Raw genomic sequence first — 23,412 nt, forward strand, 5'->3', positions numbered from 1 at the left:
ATTCTCCCCACCAGTCAGGGCCCCCAGCTCATGCTGCCATTCCTTTGGGATGTCTTCTCTCAGGACCTTAGCCCTGTGTCCCCTTGTCCTTGGACTCCTAGGGTCAAGAGAGCGTGCCTGGCACAGCCCAGTCCTGAGCAGGTAGTCTGTTGCCTCCTAGAGCCCAGGCTCTGGAGCCAGCCAGACCCAGGTTCCAATTCTGACTCTTGCTTATGAGCTGATAACCTTGAGCTAGTTAATTTCTCTGAGACTCAGTTTCCTGATCTGAAAAGGGAGATGTTAATTGATGCCTTCTCCGATGGATCACGGTAAAGATGGCTGTAGGCTCATGAAAATGAAGCACCTGGCACAGGTCTGAGTGCCCGTTCTCCGTCCTCCTCTCCTGACAGTTGTTGGAACACAGCTGGACTTGTGGTAGGCACCCAGAAAAGTAGTAGTGACTGATTCATGATTATGGAGCCTGCAATTATTGGGATGAAGTCCCTAAACAGGGAAACAACTCTAAGCAAACCCATCAATTAGGGGCCTGTTTGCAGTTCTTTTGTGCCCACTTGTCATGTGTTAGCTCAAGGAGGGCTCCAGTCCCCCCACCGCCACAGGTCATTCTGGAGAAATAATGACTAGGGGGAGGCTCCAGCCTGAGGTGCGCAATTCCCACCTACTTGTGACCTTCACGCCCACCCTTCCGGCCCCACTCCAGAGCTGGTGCAATAAACAAGTTACCAGGTGACAAACACAGCCCTCGTAAAGAGGGCTACTGGCTTTAGGACAGCATGAAGCCTGAGCTAATGGGCTTTGCCAGGGAGCAGGGACTCCCTGAGGTGCAGGAGGACTGTGACTTCTCCAGCCAGGGGAGGTCTGGGCCAGAGCTACTTTTTGGGAAAAAAGAAGATTTTCTTTTTGAAAAAGGAAGAAGAAATGCCAAAATAGGGCATTATAGAAATCATGTTATAACTTACATGTTTACATATATCAAATTAGTAAGTCCAAACTCCAATTGTAATAAACTGTAATTTCACAATAATTTCAGGACTAATAAAAATATTAATTGTGCCCTGCAAGCAAGCAGGTAGTAAGATAAACTAATGGAATATCAATTTAAAGTAGCATGGTGGATGTCTGTCTGTCCTGGGGAAGCCCCCATCCCACTCCACGGGAGTGGTCCTGTGTGGCAGCTCAGAGCCCAGGACTCTGGCCTCTGTGGGGCACTGTGGTTCTCTTAGGGTTGGGTGGGGCCCTGGTGACAGAGATTTGGGGATGATCTCATCCCACTGGGAAACTAAGACCCATTCACAAGCCACAGACTGGTAAACATGAGGTGGGGCCAGCCTTCTTCAAAGGCTGTGCTCTTGGATGGTGCGCGTGTATGCTGTGTTGGTTCCAGCCTCCTGCACGTGGGGGTTGCTGAGCAAATATTCTAGAGCCACCTGCTGCAGGCACAGTCAACGTGCTTCCGTTCACTTCTCAGGTAGACTGCTGCTTTCCCCATTCAATGGTAAGTACCACGAAAACGGGAACTACGTCTGACTTTTTCCTTCCTGCATCCTCAGAATACAAGAGATCCAGGGATATATGTTGAAATACATTGAATCACATCTTCTCTAGGTAGTGCCTTGATTTCTACACAGATTGTACCAGGTCCCTTTTCCTGGGCTTCTTTCCTCCATTTCAAAACGTTTCGTGTTGTTATTATATTTGTTTCCTTGCCCTTAGCCTGCACAGGCTTAGAGCATCTCCTTGGTATCCCAAGTACCCAGCACAGCAACTGGCACAAAGAAGGCACTGGCCAGGATTCTGTGGCTGAATTGAATGAATCGTTAAGTGAGCGAGTCTGCAAGGCAGGCAGACGGATACGGCCTCCCCGCAACCACAGGCCCAGCAAGCTCGTAAGCTCCGTTTCCTGATGAGTGTTTTCCTGTTTTACCAATCTTTGTCTCTATAAGCCCATGTTCTCTTCTCCCAGTATCAGGGCACATCTGGTTGTTGGTACATGTTGCTTAGTTAGGAACTCTTAAAACAGCATGAAATTGTTAGCACGTTGCTCCTGCCTGCCAAGCTGTTCTTGAGGCTCAAGCTTTGGTGGATTTGGTTTTCTGTTTGTTTTCTGTTTTCATGCAGTTTAGAAAATTGGTCTGTGACAACCTTGGGGGAAATAAGCCTGCCTCGAGTTTTGCCAAGGAAAGGGCAAGACTGAGATGAGGGCTGGGGAGACGAGGAAAGGAATCAGCGTGGAGAGGCTCCTTGCTTGTGTTTCCTTGCGTTTTGATTGGAAGCTCAGGCTAATTTGATCTTCAGGGAGAGGGGTGCCCAGGGAGAGGAGGCAGAGGGGGGCTGGGAGAGCCTTGTCTTCATATGGGTCCTCAGCGCAGAACAGTACCGTACTTTTGGGTTCTAGAGAACACAGACATGCTCTCTCCAAATAAATGCCCCTGGGTTGTGGCGGGGTCTTTGAAGGAGATGCCTTTGCCTCTTGTATTTGATTTTTGTGTTATCTTTGGGTGTGGGCAGCACCAGAACTCAACTTTCCCCACATGGCCCCAATATGCCACCCCCCTCCCCACTCCCAGTAGCTCTTGTCTCTTGGCAATATTTCCCTTTTTTTTCCTGGAAATAATCTTATCTGGGGAAAAGTCTGGGCTGGTCTGTTTCACCTTGGGTGGTAGTTGTTCTCCTCACTGGGTATGTAGACCCAGTGAGCGCTGCTCCTGGATGGACAGACCAGGCACAGGGAAAGGCAGGAGGGGAAAGTTCTAGTGCTCCAGGCAGGACTCAGTTTAACTCCTGGCAGTGGAGATGTGACTAAGAAATTGCTCTTTCATCAAAATGCCAGTAGCAGCACCCCCGTCCCCCCCACTTCACCCCCGCCACTCCCATGCACCACACCTTGTCTTTGGTGCTCTCTGTTCCATCTTTCACTGCTATTTTAAAATTTCCTTTCATCTTTTTCCACAAGAGCATGGCCTCCATTTCAGCCTCCAGCCTCTCCTCGGACAATGGTTCTGGGCTGTGCTGCTGGGTTCCAGGTCTTTGTGAACAAGTCTGGGATTTCTACTCTGGTTCTCGCCTCCTGAATGAATCTCAGAGCACAGCTTTGAGGACCCCAAGGATGGGCATCCTGTCCCCTTATTGCTCTGTGGCACTGAGGGTGTTGTACCCTGCTATGGACTGAATGTTGTGTTCTCCCAGACATGTATATTGAAACCTAATCCCCAGTGTGATGGTATTAGGAAGTGAGGCCTTTGGGAGATGATTAGATCACGGGGGCAAAGTCATCATGAATGGGATTAGTGCCTTATAAAAGAGATCCCACAGAGCTTTCTTCCCTTTCTGCCGCACGAGGACACAGAGAGAAGTCAGCCAACTCTGAACCAGGAAGTGGGCCCTCATGTGATACCAAATCTGTTGGAGACTTGATGTCAGAATTTCAGCTTCCGGAACTGTGAGAAAAAAATGTTTGTTTTCAAGCCACACTGTCTGTGGTGTTTTTGCTATAGCAGCCCAAACAGACTAAGATAACACCCCTAAAACCTAAGTTCTCTAAGGGAACCCGGGCTTATTTGGTATCTACAATGGGACAGATACTGAATACGTGGCTCAGCTGTAATAACTTGCCCAACCATACAGGCAATAAATGATATAGTGACAAAATGACATTTAAGTGCATGTCTGTCTGATGTCAAAGCCCTTCCTCATTCCTCTGCACTAGGGGTCATGAACTCAGGAAGAACAGGAATTAGAATGTTCTGAGTCTGTGTGTGTCACCCCGGTCTTGCTTTCTCGGTCTTTTATTTCCCTCTAAGCCTGAAGGAATGCTCTTGCTCTTAGGTCTGAATCAAGGCAAAAATCCCTTTTGTTACCATTCCTGAGTTTGAGTTAAATATATTAAAAGCATCTTTAATTTAAAAAAGTTGGGGAAGGAAGAGAAGTACAAAAATAAACCATAGAAGTGTGTATAAATTTCAAATTCTGAATGTTTGGTAAGGCTTATTTCAACCCAGTCACATCTAGGGGATCCTTCCATGTGGCTCCTTATCAGGCTGTAAGAAATCTCCCCTCTCTCCCCGCTTTCTGCCTTCTTCTCACCTGGAAAAGATTTGAGGCAAGTGTCCTTGTCATGAGACTGGGGTTCCTGAACTGGAATCTATGTATAAACTTCTGAATCTTGCGAATTTCCAGAAATTGAATGAAAAATCTGCTTAGATGATCGTAGGTGCTTTTTTTTTTTTTTTCCTTGTGGATCCTGTTCACTGATTTAATCATGTTCATAGAAAAGTTGGTGACTAAATGGTCTAAGAGTCCTGGAGATGAGCATGCGACTTCCATGTGAGAAATTTATTTTAGAGCTTACTGCTTGGACAAGTTATGCTTCCTCTGAAAGAACTGGTATATTTCTTCCTGTAATCAATCTTCTATACATGACACAATGAAAGCATTTCTAACTTATTTCATTTTTGTTTTACTGACATTATTTCTACCTGGATCAATTCAACTTTGTGTAAATACTATAGAAAGAATTGACTCATTAATCAATTTCTTTTTCTTTTTTTTACTCTAGAATATTCTTATCCATTATCGTTTCTTCCATATGGTGACTATGATGCAGAGTGAATGTAGAATGACAGAAAGAGGGAAAGGAGAGACAAAATCTGAAGGGCATCTTTACTGAGAGTTCAAATGTCCTTGGAGGACAGATGTCCTTGGGGTCAAGTGATGGGGTCAAAATATTCTGTTTCAATGTCTCTGCCAGGATAAGATATTGGGGTAGGAGGAAGCAAGTCCCTTGTAGAATGAAAGGAAGTTGCCACTATCCCCATGGGCTGTTGTGCCTTCACAAGGAAGAAAAATGCAGATTTCAGTGAGTTCGAAAGACCCCTGAGAGCAGCCTCCCTCTTCTCATGACCCTAGTGAGGTCCAAGTGTGACTCTTCATGAAGTCATCTTGTCTGTCAGAGCCTATAGGTTTCCCTCCATCACTGAGTGACTTCACCGTAGTGCCAGGGTGGCTCCTGGCCTGGGTGGCAGGGATCTTTGGAGCAGTTCTCTAGCTTTGTGCCACCTAACCTCATGGGCCCCATTTATTTATTTGAATAACTACTGGAGGATAATGTTGTTTCTTTAAAAAAAAAAGGTGGTGGGGTACAGTGGAAAGAACATGGGAGTTGGAGTCAGTCAACCCTCATTCAAATCCAAAAGTCATGCAACCTTTGCTAAGAGATGCATTTAAACACTGTTCTTCCTCATTCTTCTCCTAAGGGCAAGACAAAAGTAAAGATATTTGCTGGGCCCTGAGATAGGGCATTTCTTTTCACTGTTGTCTTGAAGAGGAATTTTCCACTCAAATGGCTAACCCTGTAATCATCTCTTTGTTCTGCTTCTGTAGACATACTGGCTGCATAAGCCGAAAGACAGGGTGACCTTGAGATCAACTGAAGACTCACCTTCCTCTTTGCTTGTTCTGTCTAGATAATAGATGTATCCCCTTTGCTTGTTCGTGTATAAGCCCTATAAAAGCAAAATTGCCCCTGAGCTTGGGGCGCAGATCTTCAGAGCGCTAGCTCTTCTGGGACTGCTGGCATAATAAACCTGAGTTCTCCAGCTCTCCATGTGGTGCTTGGTTTCTCGCAGGTCTGATTTCGTAACATTTCTGCAACACTATCACATAGGACCTAACCCTAACTAATCTGGTGGTCACTCTTTTGGTTTCTGGAGTCAGATTACCACCTCCATCATTTTAGAGACTCCAATGGGAGCAAATCTCTTCACCTCTATAAACCTCCAGTTTCCTTGACTGTGAAATGAAGGTCATTATTGTACTTATTTCACAGATTTGCTAAATGTATTAATATAATGTACCTAAAGTGCATGGTATGTGTTAAGTACTCATACATGTGTTTCCATTATGTTGTTGTTATTACTACCATCATTGTCATGATCTTGGGGCGTCTATCACCCTTGGAGAACTTCCTGAGGGTGGCTAGGGAAGGCTATGGGTCATGTGTTCAGGATCTTGGGGCTTATATCTCCAGATCTCTTTCCATTAAAGAAATAACTCATAAATTCAGGAAAGTCACTTATCATCTGTGAGCCTCCCTTTCCATCTCTGAAATGGGGCTAATAATACTTTGCAGGCTTGTCAGGAAGATTAAATGAGAAAATATGTGCAAAGTAGCCAGTCTAATGCTCAGAGCATGTGTGCCACAGGTGTCAGTTCCCATCTCCTTGTCTTACTGATATTCCCTTTCACATTGTGGAGGTAAACACGGGGGCTCCCTATCTCACCATGCCACCCCACCCCACCCCCGCAGCCTGAGTAAATTGCACACTGACATTGGCAGCTCAGTGGCTGTAGGTAAATCCAGCTGGGGAAGGGCCAGGGGCCCAGCCAGGGCAGAGTTGTGCAATCAAATTTTGAAAACTCTGGCAAGCAAGCCAGATGGGTGTGGGTGGCAGTAGGTCTCTCAGGATCATAAGGAGAGGACAGGGATGTTGGGGTGCAAAAGGGCGAAGTTGGACCTCAGTGTTAGGGGATTTAGTGAGAGGAGGTGGGGGAGTGAGGGTTCTTCCTGCCCTCTTCAAGAAGCACTGCTTTTTAGTTTTTTTTTTTTCTAGATCCAACTCTGCAATTTACTGGGGAAGAGGCCACAGACAAAATAGTAATCCCTGTGAAGACAATAATACTCATCTTAAAGTACTGTTTATGAGGTTTTAAATAAACAAGCTAATTTATGTAAAAGTGGGTGTGGTATATATGGCTTTCTCTGACCCCATCTTTATTCATACTAACAAATTCTTGCCTCCTAATGAGTTGGCTGCACCAGCTTGTGCCCTTGGGGGTCCCTGAATACCATCTGCAGGCACCTGAGGCAAGCTCTGTGGGACTGGATGGCTTTGTGTACGATGAGCACCAGCTGTTGTAGAAAGTACTACATAAAAGCAATCAGATGCAAAGACCAAGACGGGGTGGGGACAGAGCCTTGGAGTCCAACACCAGTGGGCCCTGCCCTTCAAGCCTCTTCCCTCCCTTCAACATCTGGATGCTTCTCACTGGGCGCGATCCTTGCACAGCATGGGTGATGAAACTGAGGCAGGCTGTTCCCTCCACCGCTGGTCATTTAAGCAAACAGGAAATCCTTTTGGATTTGTATCTCCTTCCTTCTTAAAAAATTTTAATTGAAAAGGTAATTTAAAATACAAAAAGGTGGAGCAAATAATACAATAGCATCTCATTGCTAAATGTAAGTGAATGTTAACATTTTGCTTTGGATATTTGCTTAGGTTTTGTTTTTCAGTAAAAGAATAAGTTACCGATAATGCTAAAATCTTCACAGAGCTGCTTCCCAATCCCATCTGGTGTCAATTTCTGTCATGAAATCGATGTGCATTTTTTCAGTTTGTGATTTTTACACTCGCTCCATGAATAGGTATCTATATCGAGATTTTGTATTTCTTACCCTGTCCCTTCCACTTAGGAAATTACACATTGTATTTTTATTCTTTTTGTAGTTTTCCTAACATTTCAAACATCCATATTTATTTCATATTTTTGAACAAATTCTAAATCAATTGATATCTCTAGTCTCATCCTAAATAAGACATAGAATTTAGAACACTTTAACTTTGCTCCCATCTTCGGTGTTACTATGGTCTAGTTTTTAATTGTACCATGTTTTTCCTCACTTTGTTGTTGTTGTTGTTGTTGTTATTGTTGTTGTTATTATTATTATCTCTACCTATCTAGATTTGCCAACATATTTATAATTTTTTTTTGGTACACAATTGCTGCTTGTAATTCCACCTCTCTTTTCATTTTTCTGAAATAATCTTTTAGTAGTTAACTTAATCTTTTTCTGAAAGTATTTTTTCTTTATCCCACATCTCAAATGTGGGTCAGCAGAATATAGAACTGCAGGTGAATGTTTTTCCTCCCTTAGACTTTTAAAATTTTGTTCCCTCATCTTCTAGCAGCTATTGTTGCCAATAGGAAGGGTGATATCAATCTGTTAGACATTTCTTTGAAGATAATCTTCTTCGACTCTCTAGTATCTTTAAAATATTTTCTGTTGATGTTCTGTGGTTTCACGATCATGTATCTAAGTGTGTATTTGTTTTTACTTATTCTGCATGCTCAATCTTTTTTGAAGTTTAGAAAATCCTTAGCTGTCATCTCTTCAAATACTAACTCTCGCCCTATTGTCTATTGTTTCTTTATTTTGCAGCACCTATTGACAGATACAGAAATATTTAAACATATTCTCCACGTTTCTCAATTTCTTTTTCATAGAAGTATTTTTCATACTTTAAAATAGGAAATCTGTATTGTCTTCATGTTGTTTTCCAGATGCTTTTCTCAGATCTGTCACGACACCAGGGTTCTCCACAGCATTCAATGGACTATTAAACCAGCCCATTGAATTTTTTAAAGAAAATTTGGATGATTATATTTTCCATTTTTAGAACTTTATTTTAATTCTCCAGCTCTTCTTTTCTCATAATGTTCTGTGCTTACTGAATAGACTATTTCTAGTTTTAGAACATTTTAGACAAACTTATTTAAAATTTCTTTTCAGAATGCTCAGTTATTGGTAAATCCTTGGAATGGTTTCTCTCACTTGTAACATTTGCAGACACTTGTGGTTTTGCATCTCTTCGTATGTTTTGTTAGATTTGTCTCATCTTTGGCAGGAATTATCTTCTGTAGAGTCATATATTCTCTAGGACTTAGAGATATCCCTCTGGAGTAATTTCTTCATTATAGGAGTCTCTTTTCTAGTCCAATTTTACTTTATTTTATTGGCTTTGGGCCTCTGTTTCTGGTAAGAAGAGTAAGAACTTGGGTTGTTAACTAGCATGTACAGACTAAGTGCTCCAATTTCTTTTATAAACTTTTTTTTTCCCCTACCCACACCCCTAGGGGGTCAGCCAACTTCTCTGCCATAACCTTGAGCAGTAGGAGTTTTCTGATGGGATCATCCCTTCTAAAATAATTTCTGCCTAGGTCCGACTCTTTATTGATGAACGGGAACTGTGGCTTTGACTTTTGTTTCTAGGGGATATTAAAGGCCCCCTAAGGCAGTGCTTCTCACACTTCAAAGTGCATATGAATCACTTGGCAGGACTTCTTAAAATGAAGATTCTGATTTGGTAGGTCTGGGGTGGGCCTAAGATTCTGCATTTCTAATGACTCCCAGGAGATCCTGGTGGTCTTGCTTCAGGAACTGTGTTTGGAGTAGCAGAGTCTTCCAGCAGTATGTCTCTGGTCAGTCATCCCTGTAGACCCAGTGGCGTTATCACACACTCTGTTCTACACTCTCTTTTTCTTTTTCATAACTAGAAAGTTCTTTTCGAGGGTCCCTTTAACCTCAGGCTATGAATCCTAGGCTCTTCCCTCTTCCAGTAAAACTCTAGTTAACCTGTGTTTTAATTAAGACAAAGTATGGTTGTGGGTCACAGAAAATCCCTAAATAACAGAGGCTTAAACTAGGTCAACATATATTTCTCACTCACATAAAAGGGTCCAGATTTAGGGAGTCTAGGGGCATATGGTGGATCCACAATCATCGAGGGCCTAGGCTTCTTACATTTTGCTGCTTTGCCATCCTCAGTGTGCCACCTCATGGTTTAATGTGACTACAAGAGCTCCAACCCATGCATCATGTTCCAACCAGCAGAAAGAATAGATAGATTAAGAAAGGCAAACCTTTAATGATACTTGCTAGAAGGTATAAATGCTGGTTCCACTTATATCTTACTGATTGGAATTTAATCACGGGTTTACGTCTAGTTCCAAAGGTAGCTGGAAAATGTAGTAGTTATTCTTGGTGGCCTGCTAAAAGCGAAGCTTCTATTGCTAAGGAAGAGGGGAATTGATAAGCAATAGTCTCTGCCAAAATAAGTTAAGAATGCAATTTTCTAGAATCTTAAGGCATTCCTTTAGCCTTGGATCCAGAAAATGATGGGTGGTGGTGGTCGTGGTGATGGAAACAAACTTTGTTTGCACAGTGGCAGTCGTGGAGCTCTAACAACCAATGATACATTTTTTTTTTTAAGAGAAATATTCCAAGAAGATATTATGTCCTCCGATTAGTCTATTCCTTGCATAAAAAGAAAGCAGAATCTTGACTACCTAGCAATCTCTATAAATGCCAGTATTTTCCCTCAAAGTCTTGCAAAATCTGCCAAAAATAACCGGGTGACAAAGAGAGAAGAAAGAAATGGAGAAGCTGGAGCAGTGGAGACTGAGAGCAGGAGCAGACATGTTGTCAGATGGGAGCAAAACCAGTCTGGAAAAACGGAGAAAAACAGCAGCCCCACGGGTTAGTAGAGGAGCGCCTCAAGTCCCAGACATGTCTCCTGAATCTGGATGCCTGGGCTGGGGTACAGCCAGGTGCGGTGGGGGTGGGATAAAGGGAAGAGGGTGCACGAGAGAAGACCCAACAGTCATCATGTCACGCTTTAGGACCTCTACATTCTCTATACCAGGCTGAAAGGCAGCTGGGCAATATAAGTCAGAAATTTCAGGGTAGAGAGGAGAGGGAGATTTGGGCATATAAATATCTGTATCAGCTTCTATGGTTAGGACGCAACACAAAGACTGTGGCCTGATGTGATTGATCATCACCGGTCACCCAAGTAAATGTTATACTTTGTAGCAGTATATAATGCACATCGACATATCAGTGACTCAGAGAAAAACCAAAAAAACTGGTTTTGCCCTAGAGATTTTTATTTTATTTTTTTTTAGATTACAGAATCCCCTTTTCATAGAACACCAATTAATTGCCTTTTGCCCTAGTGTTCCTCACAGCACCCTCTAGAAAATCATGCCACAGATAAGTAAACCAATCGCTGAGGAGAAGCACTATGATTTTCTGTACTAAATTCAGACAGAGTTACCCCTGAGGATACTTAACAAAAACACTGTGTGATGTAATGAACAGTGTCTTCAGCGGTCTCCTTACCCCAAATATAATGATGCTTTTCATGGGACTGTTTCTTGTAATTACATTAAAAAATGCTGATGGCATCACACCAAAAATAGTTCAGCAAAAGCAATTCTGCTGGGGCCAATGTGATGCACTCCAGGTATCCGTGTTTCAGCTGCTCTGGCGGGATCCAGGGATTGGTGTTAGAAACTCCGGAAGAGTGAATGAACTGCTTATCCTTCAAGCAATCCTCTCTGAAGAGTGTTATTTCTCAGAAAGACTTTTAAATAAATATTTTATGGTATGTTATTCAAACTGCCCTTCCGAGTTGGATTTGAATGGCAGTACTCTTGTTGGCCTCTGAGTGCCTATCCACGTGTCCTAACTGACCGTTGAGCTGGAGTGAAGTTGGCATTCCTTTGGAAAGCTGAGCTCTCCCATCGCTGTCCACCAGCAAGACCAAGACTCACTCTTGAAGTTGCCTTGAGCTTGTTCCAGTGCTTTAGTAAATGAGCAAACTGGGCCCTCAAAGCCTACATCATTGAACAGGGTTGAAGTTGCACCCATGGTTAAGAATGTTTAAGATTGGTATAACCAGACCCTTGCCACAGCCAAATAAGACCTTGGCAAAGCACCAGAGAATGCCTGGCTTTGGGCAATGCTACTGTCAGGACCCCGTCCAAGACAAACTCTCCGTTAGTGCCAAGGTAACTGAATGAAGTAACTTGTACTGGGTTACTTATAAATCGGTTAAAATGTAGAATGCTTCTCAGAGATAACATTAATTTTAGGACAGTTGATCTGTGGTCTTTCTTTCTGGAAATAATTGACAGGCATGGCAAGTTTATTTTCAGGTCACCTCTAATTTGGGATAATAAAACATCATCTCTGTACAGGAATGCCCTCTCTTTTTGCTCTGTCTGGGGATGGGGAAGGTTGGAACTGACATCCAGGATAGAACATTAGAAAATAAGCTAGAAAGAAATGATACCAGAACACATTTCTCTTGTGTACTTATCTGGGCACTTTTTTGTAATTCAGAAGTTGAGTCCCACTGGTATGGATGGTGGCTGCCATCTTTCAGAACTATTCTAGATAGGCATCAACAGTCCAAGCTCTAAGTAGATACCTAGAATCCACTCCAGTTCAGCAACAGTTGCATATAATCTAATATGCTCTGAGGATTGAGTATAATCTTTATTGAGTGAGTATTCCAGTGGATGAAATAGCTGAGTCTGAAGCTTGCATTCTCCCTAATGTGTAAAAATTTGATATTTGCTGAAATAAGCATTTACTTTGCTGACAGTGCAAACCTAGAGTGGGGGAAAGAGCCTCTTATTAATGGCCGCAAGCGTTTGAATTCTGTTTTCCGTCATGGAAATGAAAAGAATCTCCTATGTATTGTGTGTACATAAAAAAGTAGATCCTCCCCAAAAGCCAATTCCTCTTGCTAGTGAAAGAATTGAAGAAATTTAAGAAAAGAGTCATTTTGGATAAATTACAGCAAAATACCACTCATACACACACATACACACACACACACAAACATACACATCACACACACAGGTGGTAATTTAGTACACGATAAATGTGGCATTGCCAATAAGAGAGAGAAAGGATAAATTATTCAATAAATGAGATTGAAACCACTGAAAATTACAAAATAATTGGTGCCCTTTTTTTCCCCACATATAAAAAAAATCATTCCAGATAGAATAAAGAGCTAACATCCTCAAACAAAACAAAACAGAACAAAACAAAACAAGCACCTTCAAAATATCTGAAGAAAATATAAACAAATATTTTATTAATCTTAGAAGTAGTAAAGGAAGGTACAAAGGAGACATTTTTTATATTTGCATAAAAATAAAAAATTTAATACCGTTAGAGGAGGATAAAAATGATACCATAAACAAAATTAAAAGACAAATGACAGCCTGAGAGAGAGTACTTACAACATATGTAACAGGCAAAGGGTTAACAACCACAAAATAGAGTTTCTATAAAATAGCGATTAAAAGACAAGCAACACAATAGAAAAAATAGAAAAATAGATACAGAAAGGGCATAGGCAATTTACAATAAAAATTTTTTAAAAATCACAAACTTGACTAATATTCAGGGAACTAAAAATTACCAATCAACTATTTTCCTGGTATCAGATTGATAAAAATTTGGGCAGTTCAAAATATTCTGTGTTGGTGGGGTGGGGGAAATTTTTGGTGGAGTGGAGTGTATACCCTATTCTTAGGATAGGCATGTGGCAGAGGCAATCACAACTTTCAATGTACAGATCACCTAACCCAGGTAAACACCTGCACGTTTGCCCAAAGAAGCACGTAAAGGGGTGTATTTTGCAACCTTGTATGAAGGAAAATTTAGAAACACCTGAAACACTCATTTATAGGTATGTCACTGTCATGGAATATAATGCAGCACTTAAAAAGATGAGGAATGTACTGGCCCAGAGAGGTCTGCCAGATGTAAGACAAAGTGCATGGCATGACACCATATCATCCAGGTCTGCAGTCATGTAGATGAAAAGACAGGTCTGTGAGAAATAGGTCACATTAATTGTGTGCATGTGCTCTCTGAGTAGGGAAGTGTGATGAGCTAGGAGGAGATCGGTGAAGGGGAACGTCTACTTTTTTCTCTACCTTTTTGTATGTAGACACACACACACACACACGAATGTGTTCATGTATTATGTGCATATTTAAAAAATAAAGAAAATTACACACAGAGAATGGAATGTGACATTTTATAATGGCTGGGACATCTGAAGCGAGTGATGTCATTCTGTTGTACATTCACTCATTCATTTAATAAATATGTTTTTTGAGTGCCTACTATGTGCCTGACACAGAAACTAGAGAAAGGCTAGAGAAAGCTATCTATTTCAGTGAGTGCTCTGGGTAGTAGTTTTATTAGTCGGCTAGGCTACCATGACAAAATACCATAGATAGTGTGGCTTAAACAGATTCATTTTCTCACAGTTCTGGAGGCTGGAAGCCTGAGATCAGGGAGCCAGCATGGTGGGGTTCTGGTGAGAACTCTCTTCCTGGTTTGCCAAAAGTTACCTTCCTGCTGTGTCCCCACATAGTGGAAGGAGGGAGAGAGGGAAAGAGGGAAAGACAGAAAGAAAGAGAGAGAGAGAGAGAGAGAGAGAGAGAATTAGCGATCTCTTTTTCTTATAAAGGCATTAATTCCATCATGGAGGGGTCCCACCCTCATGACCTCATGTAATCCTAATTATCTCCCAAAGGCCCCACTTCCAAATACCATCACTTTGGGGGTAGAGCTTCAACATATAAATTTTGGGAGAGACAAAGCAGTCAGTCCATAACAATAACACATCCCATAGGATGTTAAAAATAAAAATTTGACAGAGACACCAAGGTATAGTAGATATAAAATTACATAGCTCAATCACCACTTGCAGGCTATACAAAGGAAATTGAACTCTTGATACCATCTTATCCACTTTGAGAATATAAAATGGTTGAAGAAATGGATGTGGAGAATAGATCAGCAAAGAGCTTCCTATGGAAGGAAATGTTGCAGTGCTCTGACTCCCTCTCCATAACATGTGTTGGTAAAAGACACACAAAGCAGATAGGTCAACCACCCTCTCCGTTCCCACCGCAGCTTCCAGCCTAAAGCACAGTGGAGCTGGGGGAAGGGAAGAAAACATACTCCTAAATCAAGTTTAATTATTATATACAAATGGGCATTCAAGTTACCAAATTAGGACTGCATGCGTCCCTTCAAGTGACTTAGTGTGTCAACCATCCAAGACTGAACTAAAAAGTCACGGACTTATGGGAGTTTTTACTCAGTGGTAGAGGAAGACTACCCACGTAGAATCGGGGTTTAAGGGATAACGCGAGATAAAAATAACACTGTGCTTTGATTACATCATAAGTCATGCATGGTCAATGTACCGGTTACATGTAATTGCTCATCAAGCAAGAAGCAAAACTGTAGTCAGTGGAAAGGGAGAGTGATGTGTGATGCCATGCTACACACAGGACACCATGGCTTTTCATGTAAATGTAATTCTTGAGCAAGCCAGGAGCCCGTCCCCCTGATGCACCCCTTGCAGACGCCAAGGGTTTACAATGGTACACTTTAGAAGATTTTCCACTGAAAAATATACAGTTAAAATTATCCCTGGGCACCTAAAGGATTAGCTTCCATTTATCCAGTAAATAGAGGCTTCTGGTTGGAATTTACTGCTAGAGTATTTTGAGATTCTGCTAAACCATCATAGTCCCTGGAGATTCTTGAAAGCCTCTCTGAAGGCATGCAGAAGGCATCTAGAAGACCTGTTTGCCCTGATAGTAGAGAGGAGAATCTCTGCTGACAGTTGCTTCCTCACTTCCTCTTTAAAGATCCAGCTCAAATTTCACCTAGTTTTCTACATCTCTATTTCTATGTCAATACTTCTTTCTCTGACTTCTAGCTGAATGGTCTACATACCTGATAATGGCATTCATATTGCACAGTACTATTTATTTGTTTATCTGCCTCTCCCACAAGATCTTCAGCTTCCCGAAGGTAAGAAGTACTGTATTTCATCAGTTTTAAGATATATATTTTTACAATTCTGAAATTAGAATAGCTTTTGATGGCATGTCATAGTTTAAGTGGCAATATATTTTACCAGTGGTACATGCGTCCCACCCCCCGCCAACACCAATAGTAGGTAAAGTAATAGTATGTCTCACAATACAAGATGGTGACTTAGAGTTAATGAAATATGGTGTATCTAATTCACCTTTGTAATCCTAAACAGTTAGTGCATGGCCTGTTATGGAGTAGGTGCTCCATAAATCCATGCAACTAACTGATGTGGTGGTGGATTTCACCAGTAGGAGTCACTGATCTGAGTTACTTCTGGTATTGGACAGCAAAGCAATAGGTGGCCAACTTTGGGACTGCAAGGAACTTCCAGAATGTCGAAAGGTTGTATTAATCAGGGTGACTCCAGTCGCTGTAATAACTAGATCTCCAAACTGCACAGTGGCTCAAACTCAGAAGAAATTTATTTCTTGCTAACATGAGCTGTCCAGAGTAGGTGCTCCTTTTCAGTTGTAGCTGCCCTCAGTGTGATGTTTCAAGAATACAGGCTCCTTTCATGTTGTGGTGCCATCATCACTCACTGCCTCTCATCATCCTCCCTATCCAGGCACAAAGGTAAAGAGGTGGAGAAGGCAGGCTCACTTTTAAAGTCTTGGTCTGGAAATGATTCCTATTACTTCTGCTCATATTTCATCAGTGAGAATTTGTCTTGTACATCATATAGATGTAAGTCAGGAGCAGGGGCTGGGAAACTAATCTTTAGCTGGGCATCTACTTCCCAGTAATGATCCTATATAATGGAGAGGGAACATATATTTTGGTGGGCAGCTAGCTCTCTCTACCATAGGGGACCACTGGACTGCCACCTCTGTCAGGTAGGATTGTCTGCTTCTTGCTGCAAGTTTAATTTTGGCTTCTAATTCCACTGTGCCAATAATTTCTTAGTTGCAAGAGACAGAAACCCAGTTCTGAACAGTTTTAGTAAAAATGGAAACACTCTAGTGTAGTTAGACCCAGGAGCTCAATACTGTCAATCATCTTTTTTCTCTCTCCTCTCTGCTGTTCACTATACTGGTCTTTATTCACAAGCAGGAATTCTCCACATGCTGGGAAAGAGAAAGATATCTTACTAGGTCCTTCCAGATCCCTATCAATCTCCCCCCAAAGGGCTCTGTTTGGCCCTAACTGGGCCACATGACTCTTCGGCCAATGGCTGTGTCTAGCGGGGTGGCTTGTTCTGAGTGGAAAGCTTGACAGACCCATCAGAATTATCTGGCATAAACAGGGAAAGGGCAATTCATAACAGGAAAGGATGAAGCATAGACAATAAGTGAAAGTTGTTCACTGTTCCCACACCACTCCAGCTTCATCTCTGGTCATTCCTTACTCTGCAGCCACCCAAAATTGATGCCTTTTCCTTTAGTATACCAGACCCCTTCAAGATTCCGTGCTGCATCCCCTTTCTGAAACCTCTTCCATGCTTCTTCCCTATTTATCAGTCAAAACCAGCTCACAGTCATTTTTTAGAAGCTTTTTTTGACACTCCACTATTACCCCAGCCAACCTGGTTATAGCCACCGAACAGAATTTGCTTTCAAATTGACTGAGCTTTGAGGCCACAACTGAGGCCCAAACAAAAGTGTGCTCTGTGGTTCTGCCACACTGGCCACACCTGCATTTGGGAGCTTGCTGGCCTGGGAGCAGCCTGCAATGTGTTGCGTGTTGGCTGAAGTGTAAAATGCCATCTTGTCCAAAACAAACACCAGTGCCAGGGAAATCTTCATCCCTGTCACACGGAGACTGAGTAGGGAAGAGAGCTGCAAGGAGCTGGCTGCCCACAAAGCTCCAATTAGCCCCCAAATTATCTCCTGTGTCACGTGTGCAAGGATTTCTAACCAAAATTTGCTGGAAAATGGATTCTCAATGCTTCTGTCTATTTACCTAATACTTAACCCAAGGATAACAACACACATACAAATTTAAAATAAAACACATGTTGGGTTTTTTTTTTTTTAAATAAAAATTTGAAACAGATGGTCTCTTTCAAGACAAATATTTATTTCCCTGACATTTTTTTTCACTTACATGTTTACATTTTTAAATATAGGCTTTATGTAGAGACCTTAGAGATGTCATGATAATAAAATTCATGTTGTTCATAATTGTCTATTTCCTAAAAATGCAAGACTGGAAGCAACCTCAAGAAACTATCTCTGGCATGCCCCTCCTCCAGGCAGGCCAACATGCGACCAGCTGAGACCAACTGGTGTTTTTTCCGTTTATCCATTATGGAGTTTTTTGAGGAAGGAAGCTGTAAACTCTTTCTCACTGAGCTCATGGACTCTCCATTGAGTTTTGGATCCTTTGGCTGGATGATGAGTTAGTTCTTGGATAGGGCAGAGATCAGAACAAAGCTGCTCTGGTGTTTTCTTTCCTGGTGTCTCCCTTGTTATACTCTTGGCCGTCTCACCTTGTATTTGCGGTACAACCACTTTGACTGTCACCACATACTTACTTGGGTTCCACTGTCACCCATTCAGGTCCCTTTGCACACACCTCTGATAGGACCAGCTCTCATCTTGACCATGCCATTAATTTCTCTTCTCCTAAGGTAAGTGAGTGTCCAAAGGGAGAATCAATAGATATATGACATGTTAGGCAGAAAAAGATGGACACTTTTCAGAAATCATTGATAGGAAGGAGCCAGGCCTTACATGAAGTGTGTGATTTGAGGATCTTTCCTTTGTGAGAAGTAAATTGATTTTTTTTTACATTTTTGTATCAGTTAGCTTTTGCTGTGTAACAAACCACTCTCAAAGTATACTAACTTAAAATAACAAAGTTTTTTTTTTTTTCCTCATTATTCTGTAGGTAGGCTGGGCAGATTGTCTGGTCCAACTGCTTTGGCTGAGGATGGATGGTATAGGATGGCCTCACACTCATCAGTTTCCTGGTTGGCTATAGGTCAGCTGGAGCAATGTAGAACACTTGGCCACATGTTTCTCATCTTCCAGCAGGCTAGCCTCTGCTTGTTCACATGGTGGTAGTTTTGTCACCAAAAGGCTTACAATGAAAAATAACAATCGTCTGTCCTTCTCACCCCACTCCCCTACCTCTTGTTCTGCTACTGAGAGACAAGTTTCCCAAGAACAGAAAAAGAGAGCAAGTAAGCCCCAACGTGCAAGTGCTTTACAAGCCTCTGTTTATGTTATGCTTGCTATTGTCCTATCAGCCAAAACAACTCACAAGGCCAGTCCAGAATCAGGGCACGAGGGCATTCAAAATGAAGAGAAGAAGGCCATCTTCCACTTCTTCCTGAGGACAGAGAAGGGAGGTGACTCTTCGAGGTTCCTATAAAATCCAGATGGCCTGACAACTTTCTCAGTGAAAGAAAATCTTACCGTTTTTCATCTCAAATCTTATCCCATGACTATCTGATTCAACAATATTCTTTCATGCCATTCTCTATGCAATCTCTTTTTGACAAGGACTTGTATATATCTGACTCCTAGCATAGTGCTGGGCAGACAGCAAATGCTCAATAAATAGTTTTGAATAATGAGTGAATGAAACTAGGCTTCCTAAGTCATACTAACTTGATTTGAATTCACCTTAATCTCCTTTATTTGCTTAATAACTAAAGACATGACATAACTGACCTACAATCATTTCAGGTAGGAAGAAGTTTGAAAACCCAGATCAGATCAAGTTCTTCTTTTGCTTAAATGTCTTCAAAGGCTTTCTATTATGCTATTAATAAAATATAAATTCCTTACTATGACTTAAAAACTGACATAATTTAGTCCTTGCATTTCCTACCTCATCCCATTATTTCTTCTCATCCTGTCTGACCTACTAACGTCAGCTATAATGACCTCTCTTCTTACAGCACATACACATGTCATATTAAAGGTCTTTCCTGCCCACCCCATCCTGCCCCCTCTCCCCCGCAAACCCTCAGTGTTTACAAAGCTGGCTCTTTTTTTCCCCATTCAGTCATTGGCTTAACTGTCATCCTCAAATAGACCAAACTTCATCATCTACACTAAGGTATCTACTCAACTACTCTATCATCAAACCATTTCAATCCTCTGCATAGCTCTATCTAATGACACTATCTAATGTTGCCTCCATTTATTTATTTGTTTCTTTGTCTGTAGTTTATCCCCCATGTCTCACTAGAATGTCAGTTCCAGGGTAGCACCTTGTTTGTCCTGTTCACTATTGCATCTCCAGCATCTCGAACATTTTCTGTCACATACTATGTGGTTAAAAAATGCTAGGAGTGAAGGGAGACTCTGATTGATCCTTTAGGTCTTAAATTCTTTCTCTTTGATTTACAGTGTGACCTTTTCTTATAGATATTTTAAAAGTTAAAAAAAATCAAACCAAATTGTACTGAAGGGCTTACAATGAAAAACAACAGTCGTCTGCCCTTCCCACCCCACTCCCCCACCTTCTTCCTGTTCTGCTACCGAGAGACATCTACTTTTATTTACTTCTGTTTTCAGTTCTAAAGCATATCTTAATGTATTCTTATACCTTTCTTCCTTGATTTATCAACTTCAGACATTATCTTCAGACTTCTGACTATGATGGATGAGGATCTAGCTCTTTACATCTCTCTTCCATGTTGCATGCTTTCTTCAGTATCTGGAAATCCTTGGTTGTGATTCATAAGTGAGAATGAAGGACAAAGGAGTACACTTGGGGGCTCTGTGTTTATGGGTAGCCACTGGAAGTCTTTGGGTAGAGTGTGAATGAGGCCTAGGGGTGAGGGCTGGCCATCGTGCTGTGGGTTTCTGAAATGCCAAAATGCTGGAGGTCTCTTTATTCTGGGCACCAACAACAACCCTTGTTACTTCTGTCCTCTTAGACAACAAAATTTCCCTAGAGAAGAACTCTCTTCAACTCTCTTCTCATTTCCTCGGGTCCCTTCCTCTTCTGTCCCCTCTCCTCTCTCTTTCTCTTTCTTCTCTGTAGCCTCAGAATTCAAAGCCTGGTTGCATGCCATTTTGTCAGCTAGGGTGGGGAGGAGGGTAGAGTATCATTCACCATTCTGTATTCAGATTTAGAATTAATCTCTTCTCACTTTTGAATTAGTTTCATCCACCTTGTCTGCTGCGTCCAAGTCATGACTCTCTCCAGGGTATGGCCAAGAAGGTTCTAGGAGGTTGAGACTCCTACTCTGCCACATACTTTGCTTTGTTAGCTAATTCTCTTCTATTGGCTTTTAGTTTTCTAGAAATGGCCTGACGTTCTGCCTTTGCTGAAGGATCTCTCCCTTCCTTCTTAAGGGTTAATACTTTTAAAAAGTAATTTTAATTATAAAGGAGAGAAAGTGAATGCCTGTGCTGATCTATGATCTTTAGTCAGAAAATTTGACTCTTCTTTTACATAAAAACTTACTCTTATACTTTTCAATTTGGATATTTATCACTTTTTAAAAAGATAATTATTCTATAGATTTTGGCTCTGGTAAGCTCATGATGTCCTTTGTCCAGCTGCAGTAAGGTACATTTTTTTTTTTTTAACTTGTCTCTACTCTGAAGTTCTGGAGCTCCAGCTTAAGCAGGTGGTTAGAAGGTCTTTTCCCCAAATTTGCACATTCTTGCCTATTTTCACATGCTTATTTGCATGGGCAACCTGATGCCATTGGCACATTTTCTGGGAGCCTTCGATCAGAGCAAGAGGCTTCCTGATGGTGGAACCACCTTGTCAAACTGGGGGAGTCCCAAGGAGTTCCTAATTAAACAGGCTTCCTTATTGACAGGACTTCCTCCTCCATCAGATTGAAGACATCCTATTTACTCTTATATCTCTTCCAGGACTAAGAGGTCTGAGATTTATGAATATATGTGATTAATACAAATAGTGGTGTGAATGGGGTTGGAAATAGGGGTGGTCAGGTGACACAAGCTCAAAATAAGAATAGCAGTGATATTTGGGCTGGCTAGGTGGCAGCTAGCTATTGGTCCTGACCTCAGAGAGGTGCTCCCCTTCCCATATTTAGGGATCCCTGACTTGGACAGCTTGGATTTTATCATTCTGGGATAGCTCTGGCTCTCTTCTTGGGGGTCTACATAGGTGAATGAACCAACTGGAGACTCCTCAGCACACAACAAAACTGTTGCCCTCTGAGCAAATAATAATAATTACCAAAGGTCCAGAAAAATGCAACTCGAGGTTAATGGAAGTGCCAGAGGTTGTTGTGCTCAAGAAGAGCCCACAAATTTGAGCTTTTCTTTTAGCTCCCTCAGAGGATTACCAAATTCTAATTGGAAAAAATTTCAACCTTCATTACAAACTACAGTGGAAACTCAAGTCATAGATATATGACATTATGAGTGAAAACAAGACCATCGTTAAGAAAAGAATGCAGCCAGGACTGGTATTAAGACCCATACTTTTAAAATGGGAAATAACTTAAATATGCAGCAATAGCAAATAAATTAAGATATATCAGAAATATGTTATAGAATAATATGCAGCCATTAAAATCTTGAGTTGTAGAACACTTAACAATGTGGAAATCTAGAAAACTTTATGTGTGGTATGATTCCATTTTTAATTAAAAACATTTGTTTAATTAAAAACAAATATATATATATTTCCTATAAAAGTATGTTTTTGTAAGTTCTCTCAAGATAATAAAACAAGTGGGTTTGTTTTTCTATTCTGGATTTTCTATGCATTATTTTTTAATGCAACCTCATTTGCTCAATGGTGAAAATGTAGAGAAAAAAATATATAGTGTACATCTGAGGTTGCAAATTCAGATTACTACAGAATCTAGAAATGCAACAAAAATGAATAAAGTGGGCTGGGTGTAAGAAAAGTCAATGGCCAGAAACATAATCAAACTTTCTTTCACTTTTACTTGACCGTAGCATAAGCATATAACATAATACAAACATGTATGATATTGGAGATTATATATTAAGTTCAAAATAGAAAAATATGACATTTGAAAAAAAAAGAATATTTAATTAATATATTTTTTCTTTCATAACTCATTACTTCTTCGCTCTAGAATCAGAAATGTGACACTTTTTCTTTTGCCTCTGCGTGTCAATGTCGGGTCTTACATTTCATGTTGCGATGTGCTGTATGGAATTCAGCCTTGAATCCTTTAACTGAGAGCAATAGGTTTTTTAGGGGGAGGGGGAGGGTTTCATAATGGAAAACAGCTGTTCGTGGCCGAACATGGATAGAATCTTTGTGTGATGGTTTTTATATTTAGGGTAACTACTCCTGAGATATTCATATAATTTGGCATTCTAATGTTGCAAAATTTAGTTTTGGGGGCTCACTTGTGGTTCAAAATTTCCATTTGTGGCACAATATTAATTAAGAAAGGTGAGTTGAATAACAAGAGTTTATTTTCATAAAATTAGGACTGTTTTTGGAATCCTGTCTTCAATTCCACAATTTTGGGAGAGCAGTTTAAGTGATCTCTTTTATTTCTGAAAATTGATTTCAGGAAAGGAAAGTGGGCCAGATTACTCTTTGCTAAATAAGTTTCCCAAAGATATAATTTCACTAAGAATGAACAAATTCAATAGCTCATTTGCATACTTGTGGAGATTCTTGCAGAGAAGTGCCCAGATGATTAGATAGATGGCTTATGACATTTACCAAAAAGATCAAATACTTTGATCAAATCTGTTGGTGAGTTGGGGGATTTTTTGTTGGATAATGTAAACAGGTTAATAAATTTTCAACTATTCCTCCCATCTGCAAATAGAAGACTTCAACATTATATACCAACTACCCTTAATTAGAACAGATGAATGTTATGACTATTGAATATCCAAAGTATCAAACAAAGCATTGAAATCTCTATACTTCCAGCCATGGGAGTGAATTCAATTCAGTAGGCCCATGATATATTCTAGTTTAAAGTT

At 41.0% G+C, this 23,412-nt stretch overlaps 1 protein-coding gene across 1 annotated transcript in view; it reads left to right on the forward strand.

Annotated features, from left to right (window-relative positions):
- Positions 1-6,673, forward strand: part of CUNH2orf91 (chromosome unknown C2orf91 homolog) — a 35,336-nt gene extending 28,663 nt beyond the window's left edge. Inside the window, exons 6-7 of the mRNA XM_023531276.1 lie at positions 1,714-1,886; positions 6,609-6,673. The gene's annotated coding sequence lies outside the window, so the exon portion shown is untranslated. The remainder of the gene's footprint in view (positions 1-1,713; positions 1,887-6,608) is intronic.
- The last annotated feature ends 16,739 nt before the right edge of the window (positions 6,674-23,412 follow it).

Source organism: Pteropus vampyrus, unplaced genomic scaffold (genome assembly GCF_000151845.1).
Source record: "Pteropus vampyrus isolate Shadow unplaced genomic scaffold, Pvam_2.0 Scaffold66, whole genome shotgun sequence".
Taxonomy (NCBI): Eukaryota; Metazoa; Chordata; class Mammalia; order Chiroptera; family Pteropodidae; genus Pteropus; species Pteropus vampyrus.